Raw genomic sequence first — 14,597 nt, 5'->3', positions numbered from 1 at the left:
TATAAAGACAAAAGTTTATGCAACTATGTTTTGTCTTCATGGCATAGATTCATGACGGTGTAGGAAACATTCAGAGACTTTGATTCGACACCATGGTACACACTCGTGTAGATCGACAGCATCACATCATCACTAACAGCCTGAATCACTGATACAGGGCAGGATGAATTGTGTGAAGTGTTGCCTCAGTTTCCAGTTCTTAGCTGACTGAAGTGGCACCCACTGTGGTCTCCTGCTGCTGCAGCTCATTTGCTTCAACGTTTGACATGTTGTGCATTCAGAGATGCTCTTCTGCATTCCTTGCTTGCAACAAACTGGATTTTTTTTTTTTTTTTTTTTTTTTTTGGACCGTTCTCTGTAAAATCTGGAGATGTTTGCGTGCCCAAATTATATCATCCATCTCTGAAACATCAGACTAGTGAGGCACCAACATCCTGATACTCGGTTTGAACTTCAGCAGGTCATCTGGTCTGTAAGATTAGCTGATCATTTATTTGAGAAGCAGTTGTACCTAATAAAGTGGCTGAAAAATAACAATAATAGATGAAGAATGTGGTGCAGTGTTATGGGCGTTGTACCAGTAAAGCATTTGTAAAATTAACTGCTTCTGTATAAACAAGAGAAACATGCAAAGCCATCGAAATGTTGACTCTGCACGTCTTCTTCCTCTATAAAGACTTCTCAGGGATTACACGTGTAGCTAAACCTCTTTACAGTGGCACAAAGGGGAGTTTCGCTGGTCTGGCCCACTTCAGCTTCTGTCCCATTTAAGACTTTCTCCTGTAACGCTAACTAACAAATGACTGCATGGTTGCACCAGACAACTGACCACTTGTTAGCAAAGACATTATCTGGAGCTGCAAAATAGATGTGGTATCCAGTCCCTAAAAACTGTACTGACATCAAGACAAGGACACCAGAACATGCATTTTTCATGACTCAGTCATATCACACTCTTTGAGAAATATTTACCTTTGGCTCCTGTATATTTTTAGCCAAAGCATCCACAGCTGGTCATGTCATCTAGAATTAAGTTCCAGCTTCACTCATCCTTGTAAATCCTCATCATTCATTCACACCTGTTTGACTATGTGTGACTGTATCACAGAGGAGTGTCAGGGTCCCAGGGTGGCTTTGATTAAGTTTCAGGCTGTCATATTTGAAGTAGTATTTTTAGTTCTCTGAGTGTTTCATCTTCCTGTGCCTGTTCCCCAATCTGAGTGCTGTCTCTGTAATTGGTATTTGTCTTTTGTTTACTTCCTGGTAACTTCCTTCCTGTCTGTTTCGTCTTTAGTAAATTGTGTTACTTGCATGTTCCTCGCTGAATAACTTCATGTTTAGCATGTTTCATCGTCTCCTTGTTTCATGGTTTATGGTTGTTGATTTCCTGTTTTATTTTGGTAGTTGGTTCTTGTGGCTTGTTTGCTCGTTTCTTAGTTTTTCTTCCTTCCTGCCTGATTGTCTTGATCACCTTCACCTGTGTCTTGTTCTCACTCTCAGACTGTATAAAGAGTCTGAATGTTTAATGTTGAGCAGAGTGCTGTTCTTCAGAGATTTCTATTGTAGTCTCCCGGGTTCTTAAATCTAGTTAGTCCTGCCATCTGCTTGGGGTTTATCCTCCAGGTTCATTGTCAGTGAAGCTCCTCATCATCTGGAGGTTCTATGTCCTGCATTTGTTTCAGCTTCTTACTGCACCTGAGGGATCGACTGTGAAGCGAGGACGGTTTTAATGGTCAACGATGGCTCTGCACACACTAACTCTTTTTGGACACGTTTCATTCCTGTCACCATCACCTCCTTCAAATGACCTTTCAACAGCTTTCTGTGCTCTCACTGTTTGGAGACTTTACAAGAGCTTTCATCATTCGTTTCACTTTAGCTGAAAGTACTTTTCTGTGCTTCAAATGAAATAGAAACTTCAACATTTGGACTTCAGATATTTTTGCTGCTTTCATTTTTACAGCTGACTTTGACTGGATCTTTCCCTCTTGAAAGTTTCTACTTGAGTACATATATCAGGCTTTATCCTCTGATTGTACGTTCTGCTGTTTTTCTGTCTTCATTTCCATTTAAATCTCTTTCTGAACATTTATTTTAAGTGTTTTTCAAACAAAGCCTCCCATCCTGTCTCTTCTCTGCTGAGGTTTTCTGTGCTTCACGCTCAGAATAACAATAACAGAAAGAGAAACATGTGGTGATGCAATCTATCTCAGCTGCTTTCTTTCCTGTAGGGGTGAAATCAGTCAGAGGGGATTTTCTGCAGCTCAGCACCAGTATGCTCTATTTGAACTTTGTTTTTCCCCCGTTCTGGATTTTAAAGAGAATTCCTCCAGCAAACAACCAGAGAAACAGACCTGCAGCGATGATTAACTCCAAAAAATCTGATTTCCAAAGAGGAAGACGAGTCAGACAGTCTCTTCAAAATGTGACTCAACATCCTTTCCAACTTCCTGTTACCAATACAGCTGCTACTCAAACACCTGAAATACTCAAATATTTTGGCCCTCATGAACATGAAGCATTAATTAAATGTAATGCAACTGAAATATATAAAATTAAATATGTTCAAATCAAAAATATATACATTGTATAAAGTGAATGTAAACCAATAATGTAAATTACACCAGATTCCATTAAATCGAATGATTTACATGGTAAATATGAAACGTTTCATTAAAAATGTGCAAATAATGAAAGTATTTAAAGTCAGGATTTTGGGCGTGAACATCATTTCTACTGTAGCATTCAACATCTCTGAATCTTGTCCTACATTTCTCGAGTTAGATCATATATTTCGGCACTTTTTCCAGACAGAAGGAGTTGACGTCTCTCTCATCGGTGTCTCTTTTAATTAACTGTAACATGTGAGGTTAAGTTCTGAACCGCTGCCTTTCCTCCCAGCTGGTCACGGGAGTGTCATCGCTACTCTAAAAAGATTTACGAGTTGAGGAAAAACTCCAGCTTCGAGTCCAGGAAGTGAGTGAAAGTCTTTGTAACTGACCCTGCAGTCGGGACCGTCAACATTATGACCTCACATAACACCTTGTGCAGGAGAAGCACTGAGTGATAACCCAGCCTTCAAGTGGAGGCCCATCACTACGTCTCAGATGAGCCTACAGCTCAAAAACGGAATAGCAGTCTTTGCAGTATCCAAGACAGAATAAGGTGCATCTTGACGGGAGCGTGACAGGGGAATGATCACTTTGTCAGATAATCACAGGGCCCTGCAGCATGTATTTGTCCCTCAGGGTCAGACTGTCAGTGTGGAGATTTACTGAAAAGCCCAAACAGTCCAAACAAATGACAGCTGGGCGGCCTGCCATCAACAAAATTGTCACTCATCACCCGCCTTACTTGCCACATTTGACTCCTTGTTTCTTCCCCAAAATGAAATGTAAGCTCAAAGGTCACCATTGTGACATGCTGGCGCTGTTTAATGCACTGAGCGAACTGAGCGTTCGTTTCAGTTCAAGTGTTTAGTGTGCTGGGAGCACTGGGAGCTGTGTTACCACTGCACAGCGATTTCAGATACATCACGCCTCAGCGGTGAAAGATTTGCTCTAAAATAACGCCGAGACGACCGTGGGAGGAAACGCACCGGAAACCAAGCATGAGGCTGCCTGAGAAGCAATTGACTGGTGTAACTAATGGTGTAACAAAGATCATTTTTATATGTGATTATTAAAACATATTGAATTCAACACCTGACACCAGTGAGATCGGTTAACAGTTTATTGGCAAAGGTGTGAACACCAGTGAACCCATTAGGACCAGTAATGTGAGTGAAATCAGGCCCAGGATATCTAGTTACTGGGTGAGGTGCAGCAGTCACATCGGTGAGGGTTCGACATTGTCTCCAAGGAACAGTCAGCTTCCTATATCGATGACATCATCACTGAGCCTGTGCAGGTCTAGGAACAGATGATGACGTCAAGGATGGGCGTTACACAACATGCAGGTCTGCTCAAATATTGCATAATGCAATGCATGTGTGTGAGAGAGATTTGGCTCCAGGCCCCCAAATTAATCATAAACCGAAGGAGTGAGAGGGACCACACCCAGCGCGCGCGCGCACACACACACACACACACACACACACACACACACGGACACACACACACGGACACATGCAAGGCTGCTCATCTGGTTGCCATTAGCAGCCAGTCAATGACAACAGAATCACATGGGCTGGGCTCATGCACATACACACCATTGCATATTATTCAAATGATGCATGGATGTGTGTGCGAGTGATGTGTGTGTGTGTACGTTTGGGAGTGAGGTTGTGTTGTGCAGTGAAGGACTTCAGAAAGTGTGGATACTTTAAAAAAACAGGCTTGTTTGGTATGAGGGGGGATTTTTGAAAATGAGAACAAACTTTACTGTGAAAAATAGGGACATATTCTTAAGTCAGGATCTTTTTGGATTGGAGAAGTGGAGGTTTAGGTCATGATCAGGTGTAAGCTGGTCCGACTTTAACATCAGCTCCAGTCTGCAACCAAAGGGGAATTCCACATCTCCTCCTCCTCTCCACCACTATCCCATCTCTTCATATTTCACTCCATTTGTTCTTGTCATGTTTCTCTCTGTGTGACAGAAACTCCCCTTGTAGACAAAGCATAAAATATTCTAAAAAACACCCTTGAACAATTAAAAAGACTTTGGTTTGATCTTAAGTCGTTAGCATTGAACACAAATGTTTGGTTCAAGAGGATTAAACTGGATTAGCCCACATATCACTGACACTGCTGCGACTGTCTCTAATAAGTGTGATTTAATATTTGGCAGGATAATTTATGTCAGATAAATATGGTTAAAAATAATCTCTGACCCTAAAACAAGATGTTTTATTCCCTGTATGTTCTTGTTATACCCTTTATGTTCATTCAAAATTTCCTTCACATAGATTGTAGTCATATCCATGCAAGCTTCACATAGATTTAAGCTACGGATCCCTTTTAAAGTCATCTTCTGGGAGAAGAACAGCTTTTGATGCCTCTCTGCTCCTCGTGCAGATTCTGTCCTGACAGAGGGAACTATCATCTTTCCTTGTCTCCTCCTCCCACTGGGCTGTGTCCAAAACAACATCGAACCATCTCCGCAGGCCCCGTCAGCATGGAGCTGCTCGCCCTGTCCCTCAAACACAGGACCGGCGGCTCTTCAAATTTAAGCTCAACAATAAGTCTGAAGTTTAAAAAAGGGTTCAATACCAAGATCTGTCTGCTCTTTTTACTTCAGCAACTCGCTCCACACATGGACACATTACAGAGTTGGAAGCGCTCACTCTGATCCAGCAGCTGTTTAAACTCTAAGAAACTACAAACTTTATGCATATCAAGCAAATCTGGACTTTTTGGGCTTTAAAATGACAAAATAATTCTCTTCTTTTCGGAACCATTTGATTTTTCTCTCTAGTCTAGATTGAGGACTAAATCGACACTGGTACCAAAATCTATCAAAGTTAAGATGAAGCTGTCTGTGTGTGACTACAGGACATGGATGCACACTCATGCTGTGGGAAGCAGACCTTCATAATCGCTCCGTCACTTACAGCATAAAGCTTTGTGAAAAGAATAACTCAGATCATATCTTGGTGCTTATTTCTCTTCCTGCTGATTTGATTTAACTTTCCGTTGCATCCAGTCTTACTGCACCAGCTGTCTCACACTCAGGAGACTCCCTACATCAGAACGAACATGACTAAACTTATGTTTGGCTCCTCTCCACCTTCCAGCTGGAGCAGATTGCAGGACAAAAGGAAAAAAAAGTGGACACTCCGACTCCACCCTGCGAGTTTCACAGGTCTGGAAAAGAGATCTTACAGGATGTGATTCATTAAAACTCTGCTTGTCGTCTCATTTGATCTGTGATTGTTGTCTTTTTTCTGTTATCCATTTGGTCTCACGCTGTGTTTTCACAGTAAAAGATTTCACTTCACACAAAGAAAGGTCGATAACTCCGTGAGCTCTCTGATCTCTTCAACGTGTGCCTGAAAGCAAAGTCGGCAAACTTCAAATACGTGATGTAAATTAGTACGTTTAAAATTTTAAAAGAATTTCCTGAAAATCTGGAAAACAAAGTGCAAAAATAAAACATGCATCAACACATCATGGCTATCCACACTGTATTAAAAATACCAGAAATGCTTTATTGTAATGTAAGTAAATACTATAAATACTAAAGCTTTAGAGTTGGAAAAAAGAATATTGGTGCAAGTTACCGCACATTTTTGAGGCATGAGAGTGTTTTTTCTCAAGTCTCAGGAGAATGTACAGTACATGTTTGAATCAGCTCTTTGTTCGGGTGTGGCCTCTAAATCACGACTGTACGCCATATTATCCATATCAAAGAGAGTGTAAGGCTCAGTATAGTTCAGCTTACAGTAGTTCTGTTCACTGTTTTATTATCAGGACTGTGAGATTGTCATGAATTCATTTTTACCCCAGTCAGCTGGCACACAACCGCCCGATCCCAGAACAGTGGAGGGAATTTTACTTCAGTTACAAAAATCCTTAATAAAACAGAGGAAAGCAGTTACACAGTATCCTCTCTAACAGCAGGAACACATTATTTTATAAGCTGTATTTTCAGCTTTGTAAAGAAGCAACACTTTTGTGTTTTACTGGTAGTCCTCGCTTATGAAACATGGTAGGAACACGCTGAAACATGAAGCATGCACATCGTTTTCACAGGACTCGACGCAGTCGCCTGGAAAACTGTGGATCCTGTGATTCAGCAGCTTGTAGAACCACCCTCAGCAGCACTAACTTGAAGTAATCAGTTTCTGTACAACTTTATCAGTCTCACATCACTGCAGAGGAATTTTGGCGCTCTCTTCTTCGGGATGTTCGTTGAGGTTCGCAGGCGTTTGTTTGTGGACAGATATCTTTACATGCCACCACAGCATTAAAGGTTAAGTCTGGACTTTGACTGGTTCACTGCGGCACCTTGATTCTTTTATTTTTCAGATTTACTGCTTGGGATCTTTGTCTGGTGGTCCAGTCGACCCACTCTGGTCCCAGCTTTAGAATACTTTGGTATACAGAGAAGTTCAACCATTACTATTTTTGTACAATAAAACAAATAAAATGTTGCATTTTCTACAAAAACGGGAACATTAAAGCCCGACATCGACACCGTCAAACTCTGGATACTGTGCAGTGGAATATTCTGACCTTCTCTGTGTTATGTTGATATGGCTGAATGGATGGAAGGCTCCACAGGCTCCAGAGCGTCATGTTGTGTCTTCATGTAATCCTCTGTTTCAACATAAAGTACTCGTCTGTACAAGTTATCTTTTACATGGACTGTTCTGATGGTACTCTTTGACCGTGGCAGGCAGATTACATGCTTGGATGAATGAATCTGTGCTTGTTATCATTCTTAGTCAAAAGCCATGCAGACTTTTATTGTGAAATGTTGTTTGAGCAGGTTTATAGGAAGCAAAAAACACTATGATCCGCTTTGTCAAACATCACATCTGTGGTGCTCTTACTACCACTCACAGTCGTCGCCCTTCTTCCTGATCTAGCTTCAACAGCTCTTTCCCACAGCCTGTGGCAACGCTCATCAAGTTTATCCCTCTGTTGGATCAGGATATTATTTAACGAACTTAGTGAATTTGTTCATTTCATTTCCAACTCCATATTTTGATTGAGTGAAAAAGATTCTTATGTCATGTTGGTGCAACCTCTGGGTTCATGCTTGTCACGGTCCTGGGTCGTTGATCCAGTGTTTTGAGGGTTCATGATGTACTTTTGGTTTATGAAGTTATGTTCCAGTGTTTCATCCGTTGTATTCACTCTGTTGTTTGTATCCCCAGGTCTTAGTTTGCTGTCTAGCCTTTAAGTTTCGGTTATTATTCCCCCCTCTGTGTTCCCCGTCCACTTGTGTATATAGTGTCTGCGTCTCCTTCTGTCCGGTGTTGTGATCTCCCTCTTGCTGTGTGTCGTGTCTGTAAGGTAACTCCTTGTATAATTCTTTCTGGTTAGTATCTCCCAGTTGGCCTTCCCAGTTTAAATCTGTTCTGAGTGCAGTCCTGCTTGTGAGTCTGGATTTTGGGTCCTGGCACACACAGATTACCGTGACAATGCCATGTCTGAAACAAAGTGTTTTAGGTCCTGTTTAAGAGAACTACCTTTTGATTGGCTGTTTATCATAAACAGAAGGTTTGACAGCTGAGTTGGTGCTGAGTGCTCACAGCCAGAACTGTGTGTCCGAGATGGCCTTAAAAGGAGTCACTCTCTATGACATCACAGAGATCCAAGACTAGAAAAAACTGCGATCTTAGTCTGAAAGGCTGAGGATCATAGAATTTATTACTTGCCTCGTTATTTGAAACTTTGGCAATATTCAATATGGATAATTCCATATCCTGTTACAGTTCAGCTACTGTAACAGTTATATATGACAGAAAACGAGGGAAAAGTCCTCTTTGTTTGGATATCTGCTGCTGCTCGTTCAGTCCTACACTCATTTAGGTTTGACGACCTAAATCCACCCTGAACTTATTGTCTTCAACACTCCTGACAGTTGATGTGACACTGAGGTCAGGACTCGTGAATGTCGCATCAACATGAGGTTGGTGTTACTCAGCAAACGCTGACCCCACAGGATTCAGTTTCATGTATTCATCCCATCTGCTTCCTTTACCACACACACATACACTTACTCAGGAATGTGTTACATTGTACAGTGAAATGTGAGCCTGTGGGTACAGCAGGGTGTGTGTTATGATGTGATGTACTTGGCTGAAAGAATGAAAACACAGCTTTGGCGTTCACAAAAAACAGTTACCGGTTCTAATTGCATCTGCGTGGCAGACCGAGTCCATTTCTGAGTGACCGTCCCTCAACATAACTCCTAAAACGAAACTTTTGCAAAGCTATCACCCATAAATGTGATGATTTATGGTCACAGTGTGAGAGCATTGCTGGGTCGCTTCATATTTTCTGGCAGCTCGTTAGTTACAGATGTGACAGCTGTGACTCCTCCCTCTCCATGATGTGGTTTTCTGTCCTCGCTGATCACAGATTTTGGTCCTTCAGTGTTTCTGTTTGTGATGCCATTTGTCAAAGGTTGCCTGGGAACGATAACAACAAGAGTTAAACATTTTAACAAAAGCATATAATGAAAGTGGGCCAACTATTCATCATGTTAGCTTTATGTCTGTGGAAGTCCTGCATGAGTGACAAATAAACATAACAGATGAATGACACCAGCAGAAGTGACCTGTTTCTGCCTGGGCCACGTCCTGATGCTGCTCAAATGATGTCGTGTTTATGGAAGCTGTGCGGTATTCAATAAGAAATTAATGGACTTTTGTGTCCCAAAAACCATGACGAGGACATTTCTGAACCAGAAGCTGTGGGTGGATAAAAGCATCTACACTGCTCTGAGGACCAACACCACCGCCTGTAATAAAGAGCTCTCAGTCAGTAACATGAGGAAATACAAGGCTGCCTCTGATAAAGTCCACAGAGCGCAATCTGTCTCCAGAAGACCACGTACCATCACAGACTGTAAGGAAAAACCCTCGATCTCTCTGGCTGGAGAAGCACAGATCTTCTATGTGTACTTTGAGGGCAGGAAACCAACGTACCACCTGGTGGATTCATGACAACCACTGGGACAGATCACAACTTAAGGAGGACTTGATTCCCTTGAAGGCCGTGAATTTATTAGACGTTTTCTCAAGGGAAGTGCCAACGAGCTAGTCCCTGTGATATATTTAACGACTGCATCATCCCCACCAGAGATGGGCAGTAACGCGTAACGCGTTACTGTAATCTGATTACTTTTTTCAAGTAACGAGTAAAGTAAGGGATTACTATTGCAAAAACGGTAATTAGATTACCGTTACTTTCCCGTAGGAACGCTGCGTTACTGCGTTACTAAAACTGTGATTTTTTTTGCGAGAATGTCTCATGACAGTGACGTAAGCGAGTGCGACGTTGGTGACAACAGCTGTGTGCAGATCAACAATGGATCATATATCGAGTGCAGAGAGAGTATAGGGCTTTGGAGTTGACGTCACGCCGCAATGCATTGTGGGAGCACAGCTCCATTTTCGGGGTCTACGAATCAAAGCAAACACACTGTGTTGGAACGACGACGACAAGAAACATGCTTAAAAGCAGCTCAAAAGAAAACGGACGGTATAGAGACCGATTGCGTCCAGAGGCGAAGCAGCGGTACTTGAAAAAAATAGAGTGCATCGCAAATCTGGACCCATATGAAATACGGCAGTGGAGTAAAGACCCAGACGACCTCCCGCCACTGTCCTACCCCGATATCTTCACGTATCTTGTTTGTGGAGTAAGCGCTTACACAGCGAACCAGTTTCGTAATTACAAGTCACTTGAGGCGCACATCCAATTTACAAATGGCTGGGTGCAAGATTTGGCTATTTTCAAGCCGCCAAACTCTGAGTACATCGTCAAAGTAAGTCAGCTGGAGTGCATCGAGTGAAATAGCCATTTTCCACCCCCACCATAATTAATGTTATACATTTATCATTGAACTGCTAAAATAACGTTATCATATTATATGCCCGTAATTGTAAAGTACATGCAAATTAACACATTGATAATCGGGCAAATTATTAATGCCAATTTGTGTCCTTCCTGCAGTGTTGGGTAAGTTACTTTAAAATAGTAACTTAGTTACATTACTAGTTACTTCTCTCAAAAGTAACTCAGTTACTTCAAGTTACTCGTTACTTTCAAAGTAACTAGTTACTAGGGAAAGTAACTTTGGTTTTACTCAGACTTCTCTTGTTAATGTGCTGCTTCCATAACTTTGCCAGTCTTCTAGCTTGCTTACTTGCCACAGTGCACTGTGCCACCTACCAATAGAAAGGAAAAGATAATGTGCACATTTCCACGAGAGAAATCCCACGCCTGGACCGTCATTGACTGCTGCCATGATTCTAGCCTACGTCACAGCCTCATGTGCGCCTTTTACATCCAACACAAAAACTGCAGTCGTGGTGCTTTCGATTGTACTCAGAACTCGGAAATTCTGCCTTCTGAATAGGAAGATGTGGGTAACACCAGACTACAGATGAGCTGCATACAGGGCTGGACTGGGACAAATAAATCGTCCCGGGCATTTTGACTAGAGACCGGCCCACCATTATAGGAAAAATCATAAAGCCTTTGAATGATAATAAACACTGTTGTGACAGTGATGTGCACTGTTTTGATGGTATATATGCATCAATCTATCAATCGTTTGTTGTAAGACTCAGATAATTATTTTTTAAAAGCGAGACATTTTAAATGAGAATAAGAAAGAAAAGTATTTCTTTGTGCCCCCCTCTCCCTGTTAATGCCCTACCTGCCCCCTGGCAACACTTTGCTAGACCCGCCCCTGCACAGTTACCAGCTGTCAGCTACTTAGAAAAGGATCCTGGTGTTATTTGTCTCTCAGAAACAGTTCATAACTTCCCTTCAACTCATTCATGTCACCTAAAAGGTAAACCTGTTTCTCCATCACCTGTTCAGCTCTGATGATCCAGTAAGGACATCTCCTGGTTTCATCTTCATGTTTCCCTCTCACCACATAACCAAACCATATCATGACCAGCAGCTTTACAGCTGTGGCTCCAGCAAACATCAGCTGATACTAGAAATTAATATTAAATAAATTCTAACAACAGCTGATCAAGCTTAAACGTGCTGCTGTTGTTTAGCGCGACATCCACTGGTTTCCTCTTTCGGCGCAAAGTGGGCGATAAACAAACAAGAGAGCCGATCAGCTGATCATTGATCAGTTTCATGATTGAAGTAGAAACGGGAGAGGGAGGGGGGAGAATGAGAGAAGAAGAGGCAGCTGTGCAGCAAAGACACAGAGTAACTCCAGCTTTGTGCCTTTTTCATTGTAGCTGAATTACGGGACAAACTGTTCCTTTTCACCTCAACAAGAAACGCGTAATATTTCCTCTGAATACCAGACGGGACGGTTGGCAACTCTAATAACTTATGAACAAAATAAAGTGCAACATCATTAACTTCATAGCACCACCCAGCTGTATAGAAACTCCGTCATGCTAGCTAGCACGCAGTACGGAGAAAGTCAGAATAACGAAAATAAACTCCACCTAAACTTGGTCAGAGCGTTCTCACTCCCGAGGCGTAACATGTCGACGTTTTGTCACGTCCCGCGGTGTTCCTGAGGAACGTGAAAGGAGACCTTCGGCGTTCTTATGGTACGCGGTGGGTCATGGCTGGAATCCAGTGCAATGACGCTCCTGCGGTAATAGACGTTCCAGCCCTGTATTCCAGCCCTAAACCTAACCTTATCCCTAGCCCTAACCATAACCTTATTCCAGACCGTAACCAGGACTTTAATGATGTTAAATAGCGTGTTTCTAAGCGATTTGAAGAAAAAGAGCGAACATGTGTAGGTTCAGTCCAGACGGTTCTCATATTTCCTCTTTTTCCGAGGTCGTCATTTAGGAACGTGGTGGGTAGCCGAAAACGTAATATGGTGACGATTTGTCACCTAGCGTAAAATGTTACGCTTTGGGAGTGAGAACGGGTTGACTTGGTTTATATCTGACCCAGAGAGACTGCAGGTCATAACTTCTTACCTGAAGTTCAGTTCACACTCGGACCGGCGGCCGCCTCGGGTCTCTTTTCCTTCTGCGTCCCCTTTCTCCAGCCCGAGAACGTGTTGCTTTCCCTCATCCACCTGCTGGCCTCCACCACTTGCTAATGTTACTGAATCTGTGGAAGCTCCGCGATAGCCACCACACGAAGTAACGAGTAACGACCCTATCTAAATCCCAGTAACGACTAACGCGTTCCTGATTTTGGCATAATAACTAGTTACCGTGCTCGTTACCACAATAATAACGTAGTTACTGTAACGCGTTCCTTAATAACGCGTTAGTCCCAACACTGCCTTCCTGTCTCATTTCATTTATTGTCTTTACATCAACCAATCAAGTCACTCCATTCGATGTTTGATCGCAATTTCTATAACTTCCGAGACCACCAACGATGATATTATTCAGCTATAAAGTGTGATGTGAACATATTTAGAACTTACCGGAATGAAAATGTCTTGAGCACACCAACTGATATCTGGAGACGTAACAGAACTTGATATCAGCTCGTCTCACGGCTGCTATCCAGGCTAGACGCCTTCGTTTGGTAATATCCGATACATGAGCTCCTTCATGTTGCTTCCAGGTTGGGAAAGCATAAAAAGACAATCCAAACTTATTCCCGTGCCGGTCGTAAGATCGAACATTGCAGCCGACCACACAGCAAGTACGAACCATGGCTATGCTTTCGCTCCTTACTTAGACCCCCCAAAATGGCCAAAATCCTTTCCACGCCCACCCCCGTGACATCACGCTCCAAAGCCCTATGAGCGTGCAGCGTTTAAAGCGTGGAAGTACTGACCTTACTTTGAGTTTGATTCCATAAAAAGTGACAAAAACATTAGTGTCCGCTGTGCGTGGGAAGAAAACTTCTTTTTACAGTGAAAAACCCCCCTAAACTTCCAAGCAAGCACCGAGTAGCTACGACGTAATGGGAAACTCACAGAGAAACTCGCGGATTCTTCAACTGACCGCTGCACACCTGCACCAGGGTAAACCTCCGCCTACCCCACTCCTGCTTTACAGGTGAAAATAGAGCAAAAGGACCGCTGAGTCTTTGACTTTATTTATTTTTTGCTGTGTTTTACTTGCATCTATTTGAAAGACTGAGTGTAAACACAAAAAATATTTTATGTGCTGGAATGTGCAGAAAATAGGTTTAAATGTTAAACTAATTTATTCAAGTCAGAGAATGTTGCATATAATTAAATTTTTGCTTGATGCATAAAGTTAAAAGATTAAAACTAATAAAACAAGTTTTAAAAAGAGACTTTTCCATTTGATTACATTTTGTATGATGGATTATGCAGAAAAAGTAGAATTGGGCTGAAAGATCTATCGCTTTATCACCTCTTCAGGTTGTAAATCATGCTTTTAAAAAGTAACTAAGTAACTAAGTAATTAATTACTTTTGAAAATACGTAATCAGTAAAGTAACGGGATTACTTTTTTGGGGAAGTAATCAGTAATTAGTTACTGATTACTTTTTTCAAGTAACTTGACCAACACTGATCCCCACATGCATCAAACAGTCAGACATAGTTCCTAAGAAAGTCCAGCTCCCAGCAGTTTAAATGACCATTGCTTCTGGATCCTTGATGTTTGCAGAGATAAAGCGAGATCAGAACCTTAAACACATCCTCCTTGCCCGAGCTTTACAATTTGCATACGTCCCCACAGATCCACAGATGACTCCATAGCCCACTTACTCAACTCTATCCAATTTGGGCACTAGCAGAAGGGTTCATGTTAGCCTGTTATTTATAGACTACAGTTCAGCACTTAATGCAGTAGCTCACTTCAGGCTGGCCACTAAACTAACCTTGGCCTGCCTTCCCCCACCCTCAAGGCGAGTCTTCAGTTTCCTGACTAGCAGACCACAGGTGGTTCGCACAACAGGTGGCTCAAGGTTGTGTGTTGAGTCCTCTGTTGGAGCCCCCTTACACCTATGACTGTGCAGATACTTCAGACTCATCATCATAGT

This window comes from Aulonocara stuartgranti (assembly GCF_965226115.1).
Source record: "Aulonocara stuartgranti genome assembly, chromosome: 20".
Lineage (NCBI taxonomy): Eukaryota > Metazoa > Chordata > Actinopteri > Cichliformes > Cichlidae > Aulonocara > Aulonocara stuartgranti.
This window is presented reverse-complemented; position numbering follows the sequence as displayed.